Raw genomic sequence first — 24180 nt, 5'->3', positions numbered from 1 at the left:
AAAGGATTTATTCATTCATCCTACAAACTTCTACTGAAGACCTATTACATGCTTGTTTGCAGCACCATCGACGTAAAAATGAAAAGCCATGGCCCCTGATCTCAACTGGCCGTGATCCATTATACCTATTCTTGTTTAATGACTCCAATTCACTCCTGAAAATCCCATGCTATGCAGAGAGTCATTAAACAAAACAATATTTTTATTCATTTTAATGGGGAAAAAATTGAGTATACTTCATTCTGACCAACGATATCCAAACAATTAACACAGAATAATAAATCTGTTGAAACAGTGAATTGGTGTCTCTTCGCCTGTAACTGTAATGCTGGAGTATCACCCCTTATAGCATTTGTTAGTGCATTTTGAGGTTTAAAAAAAATAAGAGTCGTTACACCCAAAATAAGAATCAGTGTCCAAAAAGTAAGATAACTTTGCAAGAGCTGTTGGGGTAAATAGTCTCTAGCTGAACAGCTTTCTTGTGACATGAATCTGAAGGCTAGCGGCTCAGAGGCAGAGCGGGGAATATGAGCAGGAATAGGCAGGGAGGAGTGTGCAGCTCAAGCTACAACTTACCTGAAAAATAGGCTCATCCCGACTGGGACAAATCGCTTCACAAGACAGGAACGTCATTAGCTCCGGAAAGCTGATACCAAACCACAAAGAAATAAAGACCTTCTGCCCATGAGAGACCTCTCTGTCCGCCACACTCGGCTCTTACATTTAACCCACCCACGATAGTATGTGGTAGCCCTCATCCTCCACAATTATCTATCGAATGCAAACTGTCAGCCACGCGGAAGACTGGATGAGAGAGTGTGAACAATACTGGAAATCTATTTCTACTACAATAAATGGTATTGCATCCTTGCATAAGATAAAATAAGCTGCTTTATTGATCTAGAGTCAAGTATCTATCTCAGAAATGAGGCTCTCTGCTAGCCCATGAGGTGCTCTGGGGTAATTCTGAGAAAAGTGTCCAGTCTGGGAAAATCATTTTGATGCAGCACCAAGGTCCACTGCAGGGCTTAGCAAGGTGAGCTCACTGTGGATTTCAGGCCTCACTTGCCTCTTAGTCTGGGTGCTTTTGTGAGGTGCACAACATGCACATCCATATGCAGCAGCCCCAACAGAAAACTATATAATGGAAGAATGGCAAACCCAGCCTACAGGATATTTATTTCAAGCCATATTCAACAGTCACTTTTTTTTTAGAGAAGGGAGGATGGGGGATAAAGTGAGAGGGAAAGAGAGAATCCCAAGCAGGTTCCATGCTTAGCATGGAGCCCAGCATGGGGCTTGATCTCACATCCTCCCTAGATCATGACCTGAGCCAAAATCTAGAGTCAGATGCTTAACCAAGTGAGCGCACAATAGTCACTTTTTATCTGAATTCCAGAACGCAGGAGATTGTGGAGTCAAGAAACCAGGGTTCTATACATGGCCAAACCATAATAGAATCTATAAGCCTGAGAACGTCACTTCTCTTCTTTGTCTGATCTCCATTTTCTCACCTGCAAATAAAGGAACTTGAATTTGTCAATCTCTAAAGGTACTTCTGGCTCTGGTTTTCGGGTTTCTCAAATGGACTCATACAAAAAGCATGCAGGTGGCATTATTTGCAATGACAACAATTTTTTTTAAAAAATGATAAAGAAAAAAAATGACCACCACTCAAATGATCACTGATAAGAAATGAAAATAAATAATAGTGCCTCCGTGCACAGCAACAATTTGTAATAACTTTTTCATAAACAAGGTAAAGTCTATGGTTAATGATACAGAACAATGCCCAAAATATAACTGTGGAAATATAGGACGAGTATGAATCATGCACACAGAAATATATGCTTGCTTTTACTTAAAATGATGTTGGTTGGGTAACACAAGAAATCGCCTACAGTTGTTAGTCCTAAAGGGTGTGATATGGAGGGTTAAGGGGGAGGGAGGGCGTCTCCTATTTTATATCCCTTCCAGTTGTTTGAGGTTTATCAGAAGCATTGATTCCTTTTAGGATAGAAAAGGAGGCCAAAAACTGAATTCAGATCAAAATGTAGAGGGAATTCTATTAACCCTGAAAACTCCATGTCATTCTCTGGATAGTTGGTTATTCCAGTAACTACTATAATAACTACTCACGGCGGTGCTGGGAGTGCTCCCACTGGTGTCCCTTTTATGCTTTGGATTTTTCCTGAAGGACTCTGTCCTCTGGGCTCCAGCTTTGTCCTCCTCCGCGTCTTCTGGTGGGGGGTGCATCCCAGTTGACCCTCTCCGTGAAGCCACTTGAGGGTTTTTCCAAAGTAACAGCTCTCTTTCAGATATTAATGAAGAAGCCCTGTTGCAGTTTCACTGACTAGCGTAACGTCCAGGCAGAAAAGCCGAACTTCCCTGATTCCACAGGGACCAATAAAAGCCTCTATGAGGATGCTTCATAGAAGCACAGAAAATTCATCTGCAAAGGTGAGGCTCATCCTTCGGAGGAAGCTCCAAATCCCACATCTGGTACCTGGAGCTGCTCACCTCCACTAAAAGGATATCTGTTTCTGTTAAAGGTTAATTAAAATCCATCAGGCGGATAAATAAATAAATAAATAAATAAATAAATAAATAAATAAACCAACCAACCAACCAACCAACCCATCAGGCGGGGCTCTCAGGACCTCAGTTCACAACAGTGACCTGTGCTGATGCCCTCCCAAGGTAAATCTGGTTTCTTGTCGCCCCCCGTCCCAGGGTCTCCATCTCTGAAACGGGGGTGCCTCTTCTTGCTTCTGCTGCCTCTAGGGTGAGAAGAAATCGATCGAGGACCGAGCAAAGCACCATGTGTCTGCAAATACAACAGACTGGTCCCAGCTGTTATAACTTGAAAACCCACCAGGGCCTCCACCCCATTCACTTTATTACAAGTGAATGCAAATCCCAGCATCTGCTGCACTCCTCTAATTTCTAAATCAGATCACTCCCACATCGAAACACCAAAGAAACTTTTACAATAAGGCTGTGTTTAGCCTTATCATACCTTTGGGTCTCTTCACCTCACAGTAGTTTGGTTTTTCCTTTGAAGACCTCGGTCTTCCCTGAGGATCTTCATTCATATCAACCTCACGACCGATCGACCTTTTAAAAATGTACACATCACACACACACACAATCACCAAACCCTGAAAAGATTTGGATTATCACATAGGAAGGAAAGAGGTGTTTTTAGAAACCAAGCAAGCTGGAGCTCCAGTTCTGAAGAAGTTGACGAAATAGAGCAGAAAGTCAAGGACCAGCGTCACATGCAAATGTGTGTAGCCTGGCTCCATCTGCGCCAGCCTCTTTCTGGAAGGAGTGGAGAGGGCACGGGCATTGGCCACAGCATGAAGCTGGGCTCTACTGCTTGTTAGTGTTAGTTCTTTGGCTTTGGGCAACTTGCTTCGTCTCTCATCCTCAGCTCCCTCTTCTATTAAACAGGGATTTGAGTATCTCCTTTATAGAGCTGTTTTGAGAATTAAAAATTAAACATATGTAAAGTGCTTGGCACGTCCCGGCATGAGGGAGGCACTCAGGATGTGGCAACTCTTCTCATTCTCTGTCCCACATGCAATCGTGAGAGAAGAATAAAGGTCATCCCGTTCCTCAGGGGGCTCGCCACCTGTAAGAGGAGCTACCCCCACCCCGTCCCTTCTTGTTGAGGGAAATAGTAAGTCACACCTAGATTGGGCACGTTAACAGATCTGCTTCCAGACCATGAGCACAGCTGAACCTCTCTCTCTCTCTCTCTCTCTCTCTCTCTCTCTCTCACACACACACACACACACACACACACACACGAGGATCAGAAGACAAGAAAAACTTTATTCCGAGGAAAACTGAGGCCAACCCCAAAAGGCAAAACTGCATTACACCAATTATTCCCGATCCAGGCTGAGGTGTCTGGGTGCAGTGGATAATTAGAGGCTGCCCCAGTCTTTGCACTGACATGACTGGTGCTATTTAATGTAATTACATTACAGTAAAATGATGAGTTTTCCCATAATTGGTAGTTACAGCGTAATTGTGACTACACAGAGGATTAACACCCTGATCGCCAAAACCTTTCCAGAAACGTCAGCTATGGGAATGTTCGCCTCCTCTCTGGGCAGCGAAGGCAGAGAACTGGTTGGCACTCTTTAGGGCAGCCTATGCCATCTGCCCCCTGGTTTCTTCCTATGCCCATCCCCACACACCCCCCACGGGATCCCACCTCTCCTCCGGTAAGGACGCGATGTCCTTCACCCCCCATCTCCCCTCTCTGTTAAAGTCTGCTCGGCCAACTGGCAAACAGCTCACAAATTCATTTCACTAAGCAGCGTGACGGCGAGCCCTGAGCTCGTCCATCGTGGGCCGGGCCTGGTCCGAACGCTGGCTTGCCCAGCCATGAGCACGTGACTTTGGCAATCTCGTGACCCAGCTAAGGCTTAGTTTCCTCATCTATGAAACGGAGACTGTACCCCCCCCCCCCCACTTCACAGGACTCCTGGATCAAGCAAACGTCTAGAGCACGTAGCAGACGCTTAAGAAATACTAGTTGAATCTGAGGGTAACTAATCAAAATTAATAGGACATCGTTCCAGGATCATTTCCACTCTTTTTTTTTTTTAATATTTATTTATTTATTTATGATAGACATAGAGAGAGAGAGAGAGGCAGAGACACAGGAGGAGGGAGAAGCAGGCTCCATGCCGGGAGCCCAATGTGGGACTTGATCCCAGGACTCCAGGATCGTGCCCTGGGCCAAAAGCAGGCGCCAAATCGCTGAGTCACCCAGGGACCCCCTCATTTCCACTCTTTATGTTAAAATAGACACTGTGAATTAAACCAATCAGTCCTTATTCAACAGATAGGTCAAGTATTTGAGGAAGTAGAACAAGTTTTTCCAAAAGATCTTAAATCTCTTGACAGTGTCTGGCCACTTAAGAGACGGAATAACAGGATGCTTCAATTCCATCTCTACCTACAAAGGAGGAACATTAATTGTACCAAACTCCCGGGGTTGTTATGAGGATCATGTATGTTGAAAGATGTAAAACCAACAGTAGCTGGCACCTGGCAAGCCCTCCGCAAGTATTGATGCTATTATGGTTATTATTCTGTTGACTGCTGATCTAGTGTGCATCCTTTGATGAATGGGATAAAACCATCGCTGGAACCAGAAGAACATCCCTTTGCATCAGGAAAGCCACAAATGTAAACCTGGAGGAGGAACAGAAGGCACAGGGTTTCATAGTAAAAATAACTCCTATTTACTTTATGAAACACAGTGTGCTCCAGGAGTTGTTATGAAAAGAAGAAAAAAGGAGATTTCTAACATCCCACCGGTGACGTAAAGGTGTTAGTATCAGGTGGAGACCTCTGAGGACTGTAGGGTAGACTGGGTGAAAGAGCTCGGAACCATAACCCACTGGGATGGGCACAAATGATGAACAAACTCAACAGTAAAGAATATATTATTTTTTAATTCAAGGAGTGAATTAATTAGGGGATATAGCAAGGTACATATTTATGCTTCTCCTTGTCAAATTTGACCAGTCCAATGAGATGCTTTCAACTGGATTTTTTTTTTTACATATTTTTGTCAACTTCTATTGCCTTGTATTTGGAAAGGTGGTGGGAAAAACTGGGGGGAAAAAATCCATAGATTTGCCTTATATCTCATTTCAGGATCAACACTGAGGGGAAGATGTACATGAAATGCAATGAGAGGAGACAGGGTTAGCCCGGACAGGAAGATTACTGTCTTTTGGTCTGTGTGGCACCTGCTTCCTGGTGGAAATGTCGTTCCCTGCCCACCCTCCCTACATGAAAGCTCTAACCGTGACGTTGATAACGGAGTGGCCACATTCATAGAGAGCCCAACCCCATGAGCACTAATACTGGGTCCTGGATGGGGCCCTGGCTCAAGCCTCACCCACTTGGCTATGACTGGCTCGGGGGGCCCAGCTGAGCCTCCCATCACCCCCCAACCGAGCAGACACCTTCGGAGGCCTGAGGTCAGAGTGTGATCAAGCCTTCTCCCAGGTCAGAGGGTCGCACACAGCAGAGCTACTGGTCACCACGGCTTCCCTTGATGGGAAGGAAAAAACAGGAGGGCAAAGCCGCCATGTCCAGAAAGAAAGCAGGAGACAGCAAGACAAGGAGTGGAGGGCTGGTGGTGTCCTGGTCCTCGTCTGGCCCTTGTCAGGTCCCAGGTTTCTAGGACCTGTCGCCGCTGCCCCTCGGATTCCCTGGCTGCTGAGCTCTCCTTCCCCACCAGCTGCACTCCTGTGTCTTGCAGCCATGAGTCCAGGCAGATGGGCCCCTGGGTCCTGGGAAGAAGCATAGGGTCACCTCTAGAAACCGTGTGTGGGTGAGCTTGGGCACCTGCACCCAGAGCCTTCCCAGCTGCCACCCGCCCGGGATGCGGAGCACAGCAGGCGGCGGGAAGGGCCGCAGGCCTGGGGGCACAGGGTGTGACCCGGGGTCCTGGGATCGAGTCCCGCAGGGAGCCTGCCCCTCCCTCTGCTGGGTCTCTGCCTCTCTGGATCTCATGGATAAAGAAGTAAAATCTTTTTAAAAAAAAGAGCCCAACGTTCAAGGCACACTGAGTTTTTGCCCAGCAGACAGCCTCATACTAGGATGAAGGATGTGGGAGAGCTGAAAAAAAAAGTCTTTGCTCTGAATGTATTATTTGAAGCCATCAGAGGGTGAATGCATCTCTAGAGGGGACAAGCTCACCTGTGGCCCCGCGGGGTCCGGAGCCAGGAGGACAGGCAGGCTGCCTCACAGGGGCCAGGCCGTGGCCGCTTCCCACCACTACTGTTGCTGTCTGTGTCGGGCCTAGGCAGGGACCCAGCTGGGGGAGCAGGGAGCCCTGGGGAAGGGGGATGGGGAGGAGGAGGGGAGGGAGGGAGGGGGAGTGGAAGGGGAGGGAAAGGAAGTAGGAGGGGGAGGGGAGAGGAGGAAGGGGAGGGGAGGAGGGGGAAGGGAGGGAGGAAGGGGGAAGGGAGGGAGAGAGAAGGGGCAGGGAGGGTAGAGGGGAGGGGAGAGGGAGTGGAAGGGGGAGGGGAGGGAAGTGGGAGGGGATGGGGAAGGGAGGGAGGATGGGGAGTGTGGAGGGGAAGGGGGGGAAGGAGGGGGGAGGGGAGGAGCAGGGAAGGAGAAGGAAGGGGGGAGGGGAGGAGGGGGGAAGGAAGGGGGAGGGGAGGGGGCAGGCATCTACTGGCCTGCAAGCCTGGCTTCTAACCGCCTCCACCAAGCAGGCCTCAGTCCCTCCACCCCCACCCCTCCCACCTGATGCTTAAGCATCAGGTGGCAGATAGAAGTAAAAAGAGACGAGAAAACTTTAAGCCCCGACTGGAGAAAAAAGGAAAAGAAGGACTCAGGGAGGTAAGATATGAACCCCGGGCCAGGCGGGGGATAGCACCCCAGCTCTTACAAGCACTGCTGCTTCCAAGGAGGAAATCAGTGGTTTGTGGTTTGGGCGCTTCAGAGAAAGTAGTTTCTAGAGGGGACTCGAGAGTTAGCTTGCTTCCCAGCAGGTCGCAGGGGTCAGGGCCTCACAGGACCACTTCACAGCCACAGGGAACGGTCCTGACTTCTCTGACCACTTCCATAGTAAGATGAGGATGTCACACCCCCTTTCAGAGTTTTCAAGGGTTAAAATGAATCTCCATGTTATCACATCTACCGCGCGCCGCCCGTCACACCTTGGTCCTTCAGCGAGTGGAGCTCGCGAAGACACCAGTAATGGGGACGGGGCCCAGGTGTCTGCAGCCTGGGCCCCGGTGTCTGCAGCCACCCCGGGACAGGCAGGTGGCACTGTGTCAGGCTGATGTGCAAACAGTGACTACCCACCCCCCCATCCTGTTACACAGCAGACTTTGCTCTCTTTGCAAATGACTGAGTAGCAAGTGCTAAGAGACAGGCCGACCCCCGAAGCCAGGAAGAGCCCTAGCAGGCCAGGGTGCGGGCGGGGTGAAGCGCTGGGGTCCACACCTGCTCTGCGAGGCAGCCAGAGGCAATGACGGAGCAGCTTCCCCTAGACCCTCTCAGCCCCGGAGCCATCAGTGTGTATGGGTGGCTTTTTTTTTTTCATGAGAGACCCAGGCAGAGGGAGAAGCAGGCTCCCTGCGGGGAGCCCGATGTGGGACTCGATCCCGGGACCCAGGTTCACGCCCTGAGCCGAAGGCAGACGCTCAACCATTGAGCCGCCCAGGTGCCCCTTGACCATTCTTGTCATTACAAGATTAGTGGCAGGAACAGTAGACATAGTTGCAGTACCAAATCATGGAAAAGGCAGGAAGACTGGGAGGTTAATTCCCGGCTCCTTGAAAATGATAACAACATCAACCCGATGCTTTCATCCCGGGCACTCACGTCAGACAGGGTCCCTGAGAAGCGGAAGCCGAGGCGGGGCTTCGGACTGCACAGGACATCTCGAGGCCATGCTCTCGGGAAGGATCTATAAGGGGAGTAAACATTAGGAAAGAGAGGAGATAAAGTCTCAGAAAAAGTCTAGCCTCGGTCAGTGAACCAGGGGATCCCCAGAACGGTGGGTCCTGCAGCCAAGGACGATTCTCCACTGAAGGCCACTGGTGTGAGCTGTTGACAACTGGTGGGCACGGGCACACCGGCTGTAGAGGGATCTGGGACGGACGCCTGCAGTTTCTACTACAATGCCGTTCTAGGTAGGTCTTTAGGTGTGTTAGCTCCTGACACATCCCTATGAGATTCCCCTGATTTACAGAGGCGAAAGGTGAGGCTCAGTTAGTCCAACTTGCTTCTTATGTGACAGAGCCGGGATTGGAACCCTGGCACTTTGGTCCTGGAACCCACAAGCCTGGCCACTATTCTACCTTAGGAGATGCTGTTATAGGGTGAGTTATATCCCCCCCGCCCCCAAAAACGATGTTGAAGTCCTAATCCTAGTGCCTTAGAACGTGTCCTTATCTGGATAGAGGATCATTGCCGATGTAATGAGTTAAGATGACCGCGTATTAGAGTCGAGTGGGCCCGTTAGCCAAGAAATATCCTTTATTTATGGCTGGGGCCTTTGTAAGAAGAGAAAACGCAGACACGTGTGGGAAGAATGCTTAGTGAAGGCCAAGGCAACTGCAAAGCAAGGAACGCCAAGGGTTACCAGCAAACCACCAGAAGCAAGGGAAAAATGAAGAAGGTTCTCCCCTACGGGTTTCAGAGGGAGCAGAGCCCTGCTGATGCCTTGATGTTAGACTTCGAGCCTCCGGGACTGGAAAAGAACACATTTCTGTAGTTTGCAGCCATCCGCTTCAGGGCACCTATGGCCACTATAGGAAAACCTTGTGAGCACTAAGAGACTAACCATCGGGGAAGACACTGTCCTGATTTATTAATAATTAATAATATTAAGTCAAAAAAGGATTTACTGAAAAGTAGATTATAATTTGCAGGCAAGGACAGCCCAGGTGGCTCAGCGGTTTAGCACCGCCTTCAGCCCAGGGCCTGATCCTGGAGACCCAGGATCGAGTCCCGCATCAGGCTCCCTGCATGGAGTCTGCTTCTCCCTCTGCCTGTGTCTCTGCCTCTCTCTCTCATGAATAAATAAATAAAATCTTTAAAAAAATTTTTTTAATTTTTTTTAAATCTTTAAAAAAATAAATAATAATTTGCAGGCAAATGTTTTAAAATGGCACATATACCAGGAATTCATACAACCCCCAGGGGGAACCTAAGCTGTGGTGGTCATACTCTCAGACTTGCAGTCCTGCTGGCTTGGGGTATAGTTCCAGATCAGTCACACATTTAGCAGTGGCGTGGCCTCGGACCAGTGTGTCCGCCTTTCCACTCTTGAGTTCACTCGTTCGTGAAATAGTGACCATAATAGTACCGGCTCCTTAGAATTGCAAGGAGCATTATAGGAACCAGCACATTCAACGTAGCCGACCACCTGAGACGTAGTGAGGACGGAATGTCAGCTCCTATTTCTAGGAGAGAGAGCACACTCCCCTCATCCTCGGGAGGGACATTCCAAGGCCCCCAGTGGATGCCTGAAACCACAGGTACTATCCCAAACCCTGTGCATACTGTGTGTTTTCCTATGATACACCTGTGGCACACCTACATAGCTAGGATGACTTTTAATTTATAAATAAGGCACGGTGAGAGATGAATGAACAATGGCTAATAAAAAAAAATAGGACAATTACAACAATATACAGTTGGCCCTTGAACAAAGCGGGGGATGAAGGGCACCAAACCCCTGTGCAGTTGAAAATCCACATATATTAAAAAAAAAAAAAGAAAGAAAATCCACATATAACTTTTAACAACCCGCCCCCTCCCCCAAAAAAAAGAAAAAAAAAAAAACAACTTAACTGCTAACAGCCTCCTCTTGACCGGAAGCCTTACTGACAACCTAGACAGTCGTTTAGCACGTATGTTGTATGTCATCGTGTGATACACTGTGTTCTTACAAGTAAACTAGAGAAGGAAATCATAAGGAAAATACATTAGCAGCACTGTTCTTATAAAACACACACACACACACACACACACACACACAAATCCGCCTGCACGTGGGCCTGTGCCAGCCGAACTCGTGTTGCTCGGGGCCGACTGCACATACCAAAGGCCCGGGGCTGTGGCGCCTGTGCGAGCACCCCGCCGCCGTGCTGCACCCGCCCCTGTGATGACAGGGGACCCCCAAGGCCATGCGATGGGGTGAAGCGAGGGAGGGCGGAGGGTCGCTGGGCAGTCGCCACCTGCGAGGGTGGGCGAGCAGAGGGCCGCGCAGGCCGGGCCCTGACCCGGGCTGACACCGCAGGTGCGAGGGAACCGGCTGCTGCACTGAGCCCGGTGTCGGTGGCCTCAGGAGCCCTGAGCTCACGCCTCATCCCGCGTCGCCAGGACACCTGTGCCCCCAGTGACCGGGGTTGAGCTAAGGCGCAGGGAAAGCCCTTGCATAGGACGAGGGCTCTAAGGCCCTCAGGGACTGAGGACGCCGTGGGGACAGGACACCTGATGGCCATGCTGGCTAATTATTCTCGGCTGAGTCAGCGAGAGCTCATTCTGGGCTGGGGGGCGGGGGGGACCCTTTTCTCCGGAGATGCTGTGAAGCAGAACCTCTCAAACTTGAATGAGTCTCGGCATCACCTGGCAGGCTTGCCGACACGCAGGTGTGGGAGGGGGCCTGATGCCCGGGTGGGGGGGGTGGCTAAGGAGCTCCCCAGGGTGGGGGGGCGGCGGTGTGCCACGCTGGGGATCAAAGCCTCACTGAGCTGGGGAGACGCTGTGCAAAACCCCACGAGGTCTGCGGCAGGCAGGGTCGCTCCTTAACCATTAGGACCAGGAATCCGCAGGATAATCCCTCATTTTCTGCTAACGAGATAGAAGGTGTCTCATGCGACTACGACTTCTGTATCTGTGCTTGCTGTGTTGGGCCTGGAAATCACCCGAAAAGCTCAGGAAAGCTCCTCTGGGATGGACATGAAGGCCTGTTTGTGCCCTGAGGGGCGCTTAGTGCTTCCCAAGAGTCGGAGGGCCTCAAGCACTCCTAGTGGCCCCCTGGGGACACCCCCTGTGCAGGACGCAGGGACGATGATGACGGAGGCTGATTGCCACCTACTGGATCAGGAAAGCAAAGAGCATAGCAAGTACTTCCTTGCTTCCAGCTCTTAAATCTGCAAAGGGCCAAAAAGGGGGTGGATGATGGACCTGCAAAAACCTCAGACACTGTAGGTTCAGCCCTCTGATCACCGAGCCCAGCCCCAGGACAGAAGCCACCAGGCTGGAGGCCCTGCTGTCCCGCCATGGCTCTGCCATCTGCCACCAGGACAGCGCAACCCAAAGGCCGGGGCGTTCCTTGTCGTGTCTCATTCAAGCCTCACGACGGCACTCTGGTTGAAGGCTCGCCACCCTCACTCCTGCAGACGGGGAAACCAAGGCAGGGAGCTAGTGAGGAATTTGTCCAAGGCCACCAGGGGCTGGGGGAGGCCTGGCCGTAAAGCTGGGGCCTTAACCAGTGTGGGCAGGCGTCGAGCCAAGCAGCCGTCTGCCCTCCGACGGGGTGAGAAGGCAGAGGACACTGAGGCAGCCGCTCGGGCGCCTCCCCTGCACTCAGGCCTGTTCGCCTGCCGCCCACTAAACGCGTGGTCCACCTTCATTCTCGGGGACGCCTGGGGCCTCGGCCTCTCGGGGTGGATCAGCAAGCTGTACAACGGTCCCCCGGCCCAGGACACACCCCCACCGCACCGGCATCCTAGGGCAGGTGGAACCAAGGGCCCTCAATGGCCCGCTCTGCCCCCGGCCTGTCCCGGGGCCACGCGCCCCCCAAACCGCCGGGGAGATTCCTTCTGGCCACCGCTGCCATCCTTGCTTGCAGACCTGTCACCGCAGTGTCAGCCTCCACCTTCACGTGTCCCCCCGCCCCGTGCCTCTGGGTGCCTCTCTTTCTCTTACTCAAAAGGACCCCATCCCACCGATCAAGGTCCCACGTCCTCCCCTATAGCCTCATCTTGACCAGTTATATCTGCAATGACTCTAAGTCCGAATAAGATCACGTGCTGGGGTTCTGCGTGGGGGGTGCGAGGACACTCTTCAGCCCAGTATCTCCACCCACCTGGTTTTTGAGCGTGACTACTGAAGTCCACCTGCCTGGGTTCAAATCCTGACGCCAGCCCTAACTCCCTGTATGATTGGAGACAAGCTACCGAACCTCGTTAAACCTCAGCTTCCTAGCCTGTAAAATGGGCCTGATCATTAAACTCTCCAGCTCATAGGGTTATTATGAAGATGAAGAGTCAATACCTATAGGGTAATTCTCAGAACCTGACGGTACGATATAATTTCTAGAGCCCAGGTGCCCAGGATTTAAACCCCGGCTTTGCTGCTTCCTGGCTGTATAGTTTTGGGCAAGTTACTCAACCCCTCCATTCACAGCGTCCTCATTTGGAAATCGAGTGATGATGATGATGATGATGATGATGCTGGTGATAATTGCACCTGCCCGTGGAGAGCAGAGAGGTTGTGAACATTTAAGGAGTTAGAGGACTTGGTACATAATAAGTGCTCAGTAAATGTGACCTAAGAGCATCTCCCTCTGCTGAAGGATTTGACAATGTAATTCACTTAGACCCTAGGTTTCAGGATACGCTCAACGGCTTAAGATGATGATGATGATGATGATGACGATAAAGAATTTACACTAGGTCCATAGGAAGAGAGAGAGAGAGCCGGAGCCTTAGGTAAGAAAGACTCCATAGGAAAATGGAAAGAGCCAGTATTCTTCTCAGTTCTTGCATTTTAACTCCAAAGTAAGGATTATGAATGGAACGGAGTTTATACCTGGTGGCCTAATTGAGTCTCCAGACTATTAACCCCCTAGGATGATATCTTTGTTCCCTTCCCTCCAATACAAACTCAGGAGCCCGGCCATCGTCCTGCCGCCCCATCTACCTCCTAGGTTCTCCCCTGTGTAATGAGGGATACAGTCTCCTCAGCCCCTCCCTTCCTCGGGGTCCTCGCCATGAAGCCCAGTTTCCTTTGCACTTTGAGACTTGATTCCTAACCACTGAACGAAAAATAAAATACAGCGACCTGGGGTGATGACCGGTGTTCCTTAGCTTGCTGTTTTACTCCAGACGTGGTCCCCGGTCTTTTGTTTCAGGCTGACTTCCCCTCTTGGATGATGCCTGCAAACCTGATTATCTCTTCTTCTCCTTTCTTTCCTGAAATGGCACCCACACCTCCAGCTAGCTCAGACCCCAAGGCTTCCCACAAGCAGAGGCCGACTCGTGCGTTCATACACTTGAAACGTATTTATCCAGCCCTTTTCCAAGGGCACAGGCCTCAGTGAACACTCAACCATCCAGAGCTCTACCCTCTAACAAGGTAGCCAATAACTACACGTGGCTACCTCAAGTTAAAGTAATTAAGATCAAATAACATTTAAAATTTAGTGCCTCCTTGATGGGATGAGCACTGGGTGTTATTCTATATGTTGGCAAATTGAACACCAATAAAAAATAAATTTAAAAATAAATAAAAAAATAAAGTAAAATAAAATAAAAATAAATAAAATAAAATGAATAAAATAAAATATTTAGATAATAAATAAATAAATAAATAAATAAATAAATAAATAAATAAATAAAATAAAATAAAATTTAGTGCCTGTTTCACGAGCCACATTTCGAGGACTCAAAAGCCACAAGTGGCCCTTGGCTGCCATATTGGACCGAACATTTGCATCGTGGCAAGAAGTTCTATTGGCAGATGCTGGACTAGAAAAGGAGAGAAACACTGAGCAAAAGTACAAATAAATGGATTAAAGAATTGCTTCTCTCAGCATCTCCAGAAAAGGTGGCATCAATCTTAAAAGGCTCTGACCATCCACTGAGGAAGAGTTGTCCCACCTCTTATTAACCGTAACCTGGCAATTATTTAGCCTTTCTATCCCTCAATCTTCTTGCTTTTATTTTATTTTTATTTTTAAGATTTTACTTATTCATGAGAGACACAGAGAGAGAGAGAAAGAGGCAGAGACACAGGCAGAGGGAGAAGCAGGCTCCATGCGGGGAACCCGACATGGGACTCGATCCCAGGACTCCAGGGTCACGCCCTGGGCTGAAGGCAGCGCTAAACCGCTGAGCCCCCCGGGCTGCCCCCAAATTATTTTTTTTTAAGACAAGAACATTTAGATCCACTCTCTTAGCAACTTTCAAATATGCAATACGGTATTAGTAACCGTTAATTTAAATTTAAAAGTATAAATAATTATATTTAATTATAAATTAATTTATAATTATAAACCTGTACACCGGGTTGTACAGGAAATCCCCAGGGCTTATGTATTTTACAGCTGGGAGTTTGAACCTTCTGACCTCCTTCAGCTGTTTCGCCTACCCTCGACCCCCTGCCTCTGACCATCACCGATCTGTTATCTGTATCCAGAGCCTTATTTTCTAGATTTCACACATGAGTGAGATCACATGCTATTTTTCTCTCCCTGCCTGTTTTTTAAATGAGGGAGAATGGTGGTGCTTATCTCACCGGGTCTTAGGAGTTCTTTTAAACTGAGTTATCAGGACACCTGGAGGCCTCGAGGTAGAGCATCTGCCTTTGGCTCAAGTCATGACCCTGGGTCCTGGGATCGAGTGCCACGTCAGGCTCCCTGCATGGAGACTGCTTCTCCCTCTGCCTGGGTCTCTGCCTCTCTCTATGTCTCTCATGAATAAATAAATAAATACATACATACATACATACAAACTTTAAAAAAATAAAATAAACTGTTCTAATTGACAGAATATTTAGATTACCATGTGGTCACTTTTACCCGTCTATATTATGAAAGTTAACACATCCATCACCTGACATTTGGTATTGGGGGGGGGGGGGAGTCTGAGTTTTACCTGAAGCAAACCTTACACAGGACTTGCCCACCGCCTGGCACACAGCGCACACTCGGGGTCACCACTACCAAACGCTGGGGCTGATGGAGCGGGGACAGAGGCCAGAACTGTCGTCAGAGGCCTGAGGTCCCTCCAGCTGCTCACCTGGGCAGCTGCTCGCCCTCAGTCGTGAGCTAGTGAAACAGTCTCCTCCCCTCGTTACCATCCGTTAGTGAGCACGATCCCCACTCGCTCGGCAGGGCCCTGCAAGTGTAGACGGATGCTCCCCCAGGGACCCGAGGACTGGGGCTCCCTGGGCGCAGAGCGCCAGCTCCTGGCTCCCGGCTCCCGGCTCCGCGGGGACCGAGCCTCCGTGGCCTCGGGAGTGGAGGCCGGGCGCCACCTCGCGGCCCGCAGCCCGCCAGCCCCGCTCGGCCCCGATGCACGTCTCGGGCGCACTTCCCGGGCCTCCTCCGGGTCGGAGCCTGCTGCCTCCCCCAGCCTGGGCCAGCTTGGGGGGTGGGGGGGGGAGGCCTCCCTGCAGCAGGCCTGGGGAGCAAGCCCCAGGGGAGGGCTCCAGGGGCCCCTGGACACCCCCCAGCCACCAGCTCAGGCCCCTGCGGTGCCCCGGGAGCACCCCAGGGCCCCAGAGCCCGGGGACTTCTAGTTGCACCTCAGCTGTCCCCGGGGCCCCCTTGTCCCCAGGACGGCCTGCCTCCTCCCAGCCGCGCTGGCTGGGACCCTCAGGGCGGCCACCCTCACCAACCTCGGGCCTGGCCTGGGCCATGGGCTACCTGGGGGCCCCGGACGGGTCGCCTTTTCTGGAACTGGAAACCTTCCAGTTTCCTCGTCTGACTTTCTCTTCTTCCACCAGATGCAACCAACGATTCCAACCTTAATGAGCCATCGGGAAAGTTACCATGACCTGGAGCTTGTGAACCAGCGACACCTGGAGGACACTGAACAGGGACCCCTGGGGGCTCAGCAGGCCTGTGGCCCAGGGTGTGACCCCAGGGTCCTGTCCCACGTCAGGCTCCCCGTGGGGAGCTGCTGCTCCCTCTGCCTGGGTCTCTGCCTCTCTCTGTGTCTCATGAATAAATAAGTAAAATCTTAAAAAAGAAAAAAAAAAGGGGGGCACTGGACACATCGCAGCTGCGTTCATGAGCTGCTCTGCGGGTTGGAGGAAGGATGTGGGGGGCAGCCCGGAGCACCCCTCCTGGCACTCTGTGGAAGCTGGTGCCGTGAACACCGATGTGTCGTGGACCCACATCACCCCCAAGCCTCCAGCACGCAGTGGCGACCCCCGAAGTCTCACAGCTGGGTTCACTCTGACACCCGTTCTCAGGGCATGAGGACGGCGGCCTTGCCCAAGGATCGTGGCCGTCCTGGGGGGCCCCCACCCGGAGCCTGGCCACTTGATGGGGCGACGACACCTCTGTGGGGGTTCAATCCCACCCCGACTGCTCCCCTGTCCCCTCCTACTCCTCCTCTTCCCCACAGCTGTCCCCCCAGAGAGCACTTTCCAGTGAGCTTGTTTCGGGTACATCTCAGGATGCTTCTTGCGAAATTGTGTGCGACACTTAAATGTTAGCAACGTCTTGTACTGGCTGTGCCCCTGCCCCTGTCTTCCAGACCTGTAGGCTGAGACGGGGGCGTGTGTCTCCTACCACTTTGTTGGGCAAGAATAAAGATAATCGGAACCGTACAAGAAAACCTAACACCTCAAACTCACTTACCTCCCCCTTAAATTGAGATTATTACCGAGCTACATAATTCCTCCCTTTTTTTCCAGGCAAATAAACGGGTTAGAGTGGTTAGAACAGTTCAGGAGATAAAAATAAAGCCTTTTTTTCTTTTTTTAAAATTTATTTATTTGAGAAAGAGAGAAAGCTCGAGCTGTGGGGAGGGGCAGACGGGCAGAGCAAGAAGCAGACTCCTCACCAAGGAGGGAGCCCGATGCGAGGTTCGATCCCGGACCCTGAGATCATGATTCAAGTTGAAGGCAGATGCCTCACTGACTGAGCCGCCCAGGCGCCCCTAGAACGAGTGTTCTATTAGAATCTACGGAATTCAGAAATTCTCTGGGATTGTCTGGCAATGGGTCAAAAATTATAAAAGCTGCAATTTACTGAATATTTAATATACACCAGGCACTGTGACAGCTATTTTACATGGATGGCATCATCCAATCATCACAAAAATCATAAAGGTGAAGGGTATTATTATCCCCATTTTATAACTGAGTTAACTTGGGCTTGAGAGTATCCAGCGATTTGCCCAAGGTCGGGGGGGCAGGATCTGCTTCTGGGCAGCTTGAGTCCAGCCCGGGCCACACTGCCAGCACAGTAACGGAGCAGCTTCTCTAACTCCTTGATGATTAACCCTTCTGTACGCAATAATTCTGATTTTTGAAGACCATTACTTAGAGTTCTAGGAATTCCAGTAGAAGTTCCAGGAAAGCTGAGGGCTTCTGAGCAATCTGAGGATTGGGGGTCAGAAGCCACCACTTTGAGGGGACAGCTGAGTCTTCCTAATGACACGGCGAGACTCCCCGGCGAGGACGCCTCATTACATCACCTCCGACTGCCTCTCATGCAGCCTGAAGTCATTTTGCCCAGACTTGGAGGAGCCCAGAGCCCCGGGGTGGGAGCAGAGTCTCCCCCACTCACTGCGAACTGAACCGGGGAGCTGGCCCCTGCCCCACCGTTTCTGTTGCGGCCTCTCAGCTCAGGGAGGCTAAAAACGCAAGCAGCCAACTTGCTCATCCTCCAGGGCCAGGCCGAGGATCAAGGGCACCTCCCCCCCTCCCCCCCCCCCCCCCCCCCCCGGGAGCTGCCAGGGTGAGGTCACCGCAGAGGGACGTGCCCAGGAGTGAGGACGCCTGGGTAGGAAGGCCAGTAGGTGCTTTCCTGCCAGCACAGACCCGGAAAGCGCGGCCACCAGTCACACTCAGCGGGCCGCGCGTGGTTTTGAGAATCCGGTCTTCTTGGAAGACGGCCACGTGTATCCCTTGCATGTGGTCGGTGGCTGCTTTCGCCCAGCCTTGGCACAGCCGAGCCATCGGGACGGAACGGTGGGCAGCCCCGATGGCCCCCCGGGACAGGCCCGCGGGCACCAAGCAGGGCCAGGGCCCTTTGCGTGTCCTGCTGCTGCTGATCTCCTGGGCTCCGGCCCCCAGGGGGGCGGCTGGGGGCCACAGGGGGCTCAGCAGGGAGGCCGCCATCAGAGCCCCCCTCTCCCCGTGCTCGATCCTCCACAAGGCGGGACCACACGACCCTGCACGCTGGCGGCACCAGCCCCGTGCCCGAGTGTCCAGCGGGCCCCTGCCGGCTCAAACAGAGCCGGTCACACGCACGAGCCAGGGTGCAACGAGCAAGGTCAGCGCCCGGGAGGAAGGCTGGGGGGTCCACGGGCTGACATCAGCGTGGGTTACACTGGCGCTCAGCGCCGTTTGTTGCGTGATACTCAGCAGGTGCAGTGGGCTTGGCTGGGGGGTGGCTTGTCTGTGCACTGGTGACAGAGGCCTGATGGCCCCGCCACCGGCCAGGCCGGCCCCAAAGGATTGCATTTGCCAGGCCCTTTGTCTTAAATTCAGCCGCGGACAGATTTTTCCCAAAAGCTAAACTTGTGTTGACTCCCCGCAGTGAAGATGCATTGAGCTTCTGTGTTTTACATGCTATGGAAGCACTTCAATGTGCCCCCTGAATACTCAGTTCGATGTAGATGAAATGCTCCCCCCAAAAAGGAACTCGAAGGATTGCACCTCCACTGTGTTCCATTTGTGAAGCAAAACCACACTTGGTGCGAATGAAGTGGGAGCTCCTCGGCCGGCTTCCACGGGGCGTCGGTGGTGGCGGGTGGTGGCAATCTCAGGACACACGCTCTGGACAGGCGTTTGGCTCCCTGGCGGCGGCGCCTCCTCCAGAGGCAAGGGGCCCAGATTGCAGGCCGGGTGCTAGATTCCCAGCCTGCCCTACGAGCCCCTTTCTGCATCAAGTCAAGATCGACTTCTCAGCAGACGTGACCACGATTGGCCAATGTCCCGTTGCCCTCTCCTCTGGGGCACAAGCGAGGCTTGTAGCTCTCTGCTCCTCCTGGTTCGGTAGAACATCTCACTGGCTGCGGCCCCTGAGATGCGGCCACCAGTGTCCTGAGTGGGAGCATTAAGTGGGCAGGGCGCCCTCCCAGCGCGCTCTCCTCCAGGCTGGCAAACAGACCGAGAGTGCGACTCGGAGCCTCCATATGCAGGGTGGCCGCCCTAAAGGGTCACCCAAACCTACATCTGCGGGGATCGAGTCAGTGATGTCATGTTGCATGGGGACAGGTGGTGGCTACCCTTGCGGCGAGCGCAGCGGACTCCGGAGATGTGGACTCACTGCGCTGTACGCCTGATGCTGATATAACATCGTGTGTCAGCTACACCCCCCGCCCCGAAAAAAGTCTCACAAACCCCTGAAAGACAATGTTATGGACAACAAACCCATCTTTTCTTGTTTGAGGCCACTGAGCTCTCAGAGATATCTGTTCCTACAGCCTCGCAAGCCTAAGCCTAAGGAAGCCAGGTTTCCTAGTAACAGCACCACCTGAGTTTAGGGAAAACACCCCAAGGTGCTGTGGGTGCAGAGAAGGCGCGTTTGTGACATGCTCAAGCAACAAAGATGAGCTAAGCCTCTACGCACGGGGTGGGTGAGAAACTACTCTGTGAGAGAGAGAGAGAAAGAGAGAGGCCACAGAAGGAAAGGGGAAACTCAGGAACCCATGGAGCTCTGAGTGCTAACGTCACAGGATCTCCAAGTCTTCAGTAAAGTGAGCTTTAATTTTTGTCTTTTTTTTTTTTTTAAGATTTTTAAAAACTTATTTGGGAGAGGAAGGGAGAGACGGAGCAGGAGCAGGGGCGCGGAGGGGCGCGGAGCCCCGAGAGCAGCAGACTCCCACCCTGCAGGGAGCCCACGTCCCAGGACCCTGACATCATGACCCGAGCCGAAGGGGTTACCTAGCTGAGCCCCCCCGGCGCCCCGCAAAGGGGCCTTTAAACACTTAGCATCCTCCGCCAGAACGCAGTTGTTTTTGCCATTTCTTCACAGGCCTTTGTTTAGTGCTCCCCTGTTCGCAGGTGCGAGTTAGTTGGTTGGTTGTTTTGGTGAAAGCGGCCAAGGGCTGAGTCTCAGGACGGGACTTGACACCGAGAGGGATGGAAACGGCTTGTGCCGCGCCCCCCAGGGACCAGAGGCCCAGAGGGAGGGTCGTCAGGTGAAGACAAGCCCCTGGGAACTCAGCAGCTCGCACCACTGCTGCTGCCGGGACGGCGGACACCAGGCGCTCAGCAGCTGCCGACCACAATGCACGCCTTTCACCCGAGCTCATGGAATTCTCACGATCCTGCTTTTACTAGTTATCCCCAGTTATGCTGAAGAGCGGGAGACACTGAAAGGTAAGTGAGCTAGCACGTGCGAGTAGCCCCCCCTTCTGGACCACTCTCCAAAGGACTGGCTCCTTCTCCTGTAGGCCTTTTTGTTTCATTTTGTTTTTAAGATGTTATTTATCTATTCATGAGAGACACACAGAGAGAGGCAGAGACCCAGGCAGAGGGAGAAGCAGGCTCCATGCGGGGAGCCCGATGCGGGACTCGATCTCGGGACCCCGGGGTCACGCCCTGGGCTGAAGGCTGAGGCTCCACCGCTGAGCCCCCCAGGCGCCCCTCATCCAGAGGTCTGGGACTCCCTACCCCCTGCACCGTACGCACCCGTGTCCTTCTGTATCACAGCACCCGCCACAGTCTATGGCAATTGTTTTGTCTTTTTAGTTTGCATGTTGTTTAGCTCCCTTCATCTCTTTGCACACAGTAGGCCTGTTCTGCTTAATGAATGGAGAGCATGCAGGGAGTAGAGAAGCACAGCATCTGCTCATCCTCCATGGGGGGGAAGCAAATGGGGGGAAGAGTTTTTTTCCATTGGCTTCAGTTCCTGCCATGGCAAAAAAAAAAAAAAAAAAATGGAGAAGACACAAAACTGCAGAATCTAAGAGCTCAGGCTCTGCAGTCAGGTGGATCTGACTGAGTTCAAATCCCACCTCTGTCTGCAATCAAGCTGAATAAGCCTGGAAGTTCATGTCACCTCCTGCCTCCTTTGATACTGCACAGAATTAAGCATGTACTTTACAAACCAGGAGGGGGAAAGGGGAGATCCTGCATTGAAAACACTTAGCACAGGGGCAGCCCGGGTGGCTCAGTGCCACCTTCAGCCCAGGGCGTGATCCTGGAGACCCGGGATCGGGTCCCACGTCGGGCTCCCTGCATGGAGCCTGCTTCTCCCTCTGCCTGTGTCTCTGCCTCTCTCTCTCTCTCTCTCTCTTTGTGTCTCTCTCAATAAATAAATAAAATCTTAAAAAAAAAAAAAACTTAGCACAAGGTATAGAGAAAATACTTGAGGTGCGAAGTGTCACTTTTGGAATTGTCATTACCATAATCATGGGCAGCAGATGCTGCGTCATCTCAGCGACTGTCCCTCCCTCTCGCACATGCTCTCCACCCTCTGAGAACTGCTTCCCCCCACCCCCCAGCAAACAAGCAATCCAAGCTAGGAAGGTGGGAGCAGCCCCAGGCTCCACGGTGCCTTGATCACTGTTCATTCACAAAAGTGTCCTGATGATCAAGAGTAAAATGCCATATGATCCAATAATTCTGCTACTGGGTATTTACAGTAAATACTAACTGTGTTTGCAGTTAAAATGAAGACACTAACTCTGTTTCTTTCTTTTTTTAAGATATTTATTTATTTATTCATGAGAGACACACAGAGAGAGAGAGAGAGAGAGAGGCAGAGACACAGGCAGAGGGAGAAGCAGGCTCCGTGCAGGGAGCCCGACATGGGACTCAACCCCGGGACTCCAGGATCAGGCCCTGGGGTGAAGGCAACGCTAAACCACTGAGCCACCTGGACTCCCTGAAGACACTAACTCTAAGAGGAAATGCAAACACTACCTCTAAAAGATATATGCACCGTCATGTTTACTGCAGCATTATTTACAGTGGCCAAGGTATGGAACCAACCTAAGTGACCGTCTATAAGCAATGGAATATTACTCGGCCGTGAAAAAGGATGAGATCTTGCCACTTGTGACACCGCGGATGGCGCCGGAGTGTATTGTACTTTGTGAAATAAGTCAGACAGGGAAAGGCAAATACTATGTGATTTCGTTAATATGTGAAACCTAAAAAAACAAAACAAACAAATAAACAAAAGGCAGAATCAGACCTGTAAGTCCAGAGAGCAAAGTGATGATTGCCAAAGAGGAGGGATGGGGGATGAGCAAAATGGGTGAAAGGGAGCGGGACATACAGGCTTCCAGCTATGGCATGAATAAGTCATGGGAGTAAAGGGTACGGCATGGGGAGTATAGTCCATGATACGGTGAGAGCATCGTAGGGTGACAGGTGGGGACTGCGCATGTGGCAACTGCATGACGTAGAGAGACGTTGAATTACTGTGTTGTACACCTGAGGCTAATTTAACCTCATGTGTCAACTATGCTCAAATGAAAAAAAAATCTTAAATACAAAAAAAAAGAGAGAGACTATATTTATGAAACACTTTGCCCTGTATAAACCGCAAACAAAGACCTTCTGCAGAAGGTGCCCCACTTGAGACAAAGCGAACTTTCTTTAGCTTAGGGAGGGATTCTCAATTGTTTGAGTTTTACAAACTCCTTATTTAAGAAATCAAGAGCAAATTTCCAGAGCTTTTAGCACTTTGCAAAACACGGTGTTCAACTGCAAGGCTTTTTCAAAAAAACGAAGTAAGTAATGTCAGCTGTTGATAACTGAAGCACAGGCCGAAATTCCTTAAAATAAAACAAGTTGCTCATCCCCAAAGTACTTGACATCCTTTCAATCCTCACAACACATTCATGTGGGAATTACTCTTACCTGAAGATAGAGAAAAGAGGCCGAGGGAGTAAGATGAACTGGCTGCTTGGCAAAGAAGCTTTAAGAATAGACACTCCTGGCATTGGCCTTGCCCTGGTCTTACTCCAGCCTCAGTCGTATTATCTGTAAGTGGGGATGCCTGGGGGCATGTCAAAGCGTGGTACCAGTTGTCGTTATTATTATTATTATTATTATTATTATTATTATTATTATTAGGCCATCACTATGTGCCAGGCTCTAGGGAACATGCTCTCATTTTCACCTTACAGCAACCCTCCGCTGTGGAATAATTCTTATTCCCATTTCAAGGTGGGGACCCTGAGGTTTGGAACAGTTTAGTGACTTACTGAAACTCACAGGGGTCAAAGTGTGATCGGCCTCCTGGGTCAGGGTTCCAATCCAGTTTTGGTAACCTCTTGCGGAGTCTCCCTCTACTGCTTTTCAGGAGCAGGGACCCCCTTGGGTAACCTGTGGGCCTGCTGCGCTCCTCAGGTGGCAGGCAGTGGGGGCAAGTGAGCTGACCCTCCATAGATTGCGCGTCGGGAGCTAAACAATTCAACTTTGCCTTTGGCTGTCCTCTCACTCTTGGTTAGTGATTAAGAAACTGGTCTGAGACTATATTTATGAAACACACTGCCCTGTATAAACCGCAAACAAAGACCTTTCCTGGGCTTTGTGACCCAATGGGTCCCCAACCGATGTTTGCAGGACCAAGTGGTAAATCAAGCCCTGTGACGGTTAATTTCACATGTCAACCTGACGGGGCCAAGGGATGCCCACATATTTTCTCAAACTTCCTTTTTGGTGTATCTACAAGGGGGTTTTCCAATGGGATTAACATTTTAATCAGCAGAATAAGGCAGATGGCCCTCTGTCATGTAGGTGGGC

Source organism: Canis lupus, chromosome 18, assembly GCF_003254725.2.
Source record: "Canis lupus dingo isolate Sandy chromosome 18, ASM325472v2, whole genome shotgun sequence".
Classification (NCBI taxonomy): domain Eukaryota; kingdom Metazoa; phylum Chordata; class Mammalia; order Carnivora; family Canidae; genus Canis; species Canis lupus.
Note: the sequence above shows the minus strand (reverse complement) of the source record.